Here is a 2,239-nt window from a genome sequence, read left to right on the forward strand (position 1 = left end):
GTGAACAGGGAGAAATACACTTGCCGTTCAAGTGTCATTCGTCATGTGTAGCTTGGCCCTTAGGTAGAGGTCCTTCACACCTTTTAACTGGAGACACCAGAGATTCAGCCTAGAATCTTCTGCATGCCAAGCAGATGTCCCACCACTGAACCACAGTTCCCACAAATCAAACGATACCATCTCTGAGACCATGAGGAGTAGATGAAGCAGCAGTCAGGCACCCTTAATTAGGCCTGTATCCATCTCAATCCGAGAATGTACATCTTTCCAAAAAGCAACTGCCATTTGGGAAGCCATCAGCTGGAGAGGAGGCAACGTAGTGTAGCGGTTAGAGTGCAGGTAAACTCAGGTTCAAATTTGGTTGAAAAACAACAAACTGAAATTGAACCCAGACAAGACTGAAGTGATGCTTGTTGGGAAGGCAGAGATCTTGAAGGATATTGTACTCCCCACTTTCGATGGAGTTTGTTTGACCCTCAGTGACTCAGTTAAAAGCCTAGGAGTTATACTAGATCCAACGCTACTACTAGAAGAACAAGTTAAGGCAGGGGCAAAAAATGCTTTTTACAATCTCACTCTAGCCTGGAAGATGGCTTCTTATCTCGACACAGCCGACCTGGCCACCTGGACACATGCTATGGTAACATCAAGGCTTGTCTATTGTAATGCACTATACATTGGTCTCCCAGCTAAGCTAACTAGGAGGCTCCAATTAGTGCAAAATGCTGCAGCTCGACTGTTATCAGGAGCAAGCAGGAGCATGAACATCACTCCCATCCTACAGTCACTCCACTGGCTACCCATCAGTTACTGTGCTCAGTTCAAGGTATTGGTTATTACATACAAAGCTCTTCATGGCCTTGGTCCGACATACCTACGGGACCACCTCCCTCCCTATGTTCCTCCAAGGCAGCTTTGCTCATCTGAACAGGGTGTCCTGCAGGTACCAGGCTGTACATGTGCAAAATCAACAGCAGCCCGTACACGGGCTTTCTCTGTGATGGCCCCTCCCCTGTGGAACGACCTGCCTGAGGAGGTCAGGAGACCCCCCCCCCACCCTCCTGGCTTTCCACAAACAATGCAAAACTGAATTATTCAAAAAGGCTTTTTACTCAAATGGGAATGCTGTATTGTAGGGATGGGGTCTCAGATGCTTCGCTAACAAAGCTGTTTGGGGAGTTGATTTTGTGTTGGAAAATAGCAAAAATATAACACTCAATCTATGTATCACATAATGTGTCATAGGGCCAAGCTACACATGACGAATGACACTTGAACGGCAAGTGGATTGAGTGGAGGGCAAGTGAACAGGGAGAAATACCCTTGCCGTTCAAGTGTCATTCGTCATGTGTAGCTTGGCCCATAGAGAAAAATTAAAAAGGATTATTTAACAACCTTCTGCCTGTCCATTTTAAACCAATGGACAATCCTTCTACTGTCAAACATTCCTACCTTCTAAGATGATGAATGGTCCATCTTTGGGATGGCGCTTGTGTAACAAATTATTTATTCATCTCTGATTAAGTGATCACTTTGAGGGCCAAGCTACAAGTGACAAATGACACTTGAACAGCAAGTGGATTGAGTGGAGGGCAAGTGAACAGGGAGAAATACACTTGCCATTCAAGTGTCATTCATCACTTGTAGCTTGGCCCTGAGTTAATTAATTCTCACTAACAGGTCTGTGTTAAGACAGACTCCTGCTGTGAGGAATCTGCTTTAAACAGCATGGGACATTTTTCTCTCTAGGATCCAGACACTTTAAATTCTCCAGAAAACCCACACAGAAGCGTTTGCCTTGGTTCTCTCTCCTTTCTGGTCAACCTCTCTTGCATTTCCTCATATGATGCTTTCTGGCTTGCAAAGTGGTAGATTCTCAGGAAGAGCTGATTACTATCACCTACAAAGCTGATGCTAGTGAAGTCTCCGTACTAAAAAGAAACACACGCACAGACACCACCAGAGTCACACAAACACACAAGAGCTTAAACCAAAGTCAGAAAGAGGAAGTCAAAAAAACTCTCTGACAATTTGGGATGTTTGTGCTTCAGGAACTGGGTTTTTTTTTTCTAACTAGCTGGTGGAGACCTGAGAAGCATCTGATCGACTGCAGAGGATAATCTCTAGCCAAGCCCCACATTGAACAGGTTGGATCCAGTCGCACTGATCTCTTACTATGATCTTTGCATCGGTATTGGTTCTACTATCGGCTTTAGCTTCCAGTGAGTATCCTTTTTAT

The sequence above is a fragment of the Eublepharis macularius genome, chromosome 12 (genome assembly GCF_028583425.1).
Source record: "Eublepharis macularius isolate TG4126 chromosome 12, MPM_Emac_v1.0, whole genome shotgun sequence".
NCBI classification, from domain to species: Eukaryota; Metazoa; Chordata; class Lepidosauria; order Squamata; family Eublepharidae; genus Eublepharis; species Eublepharis macularius.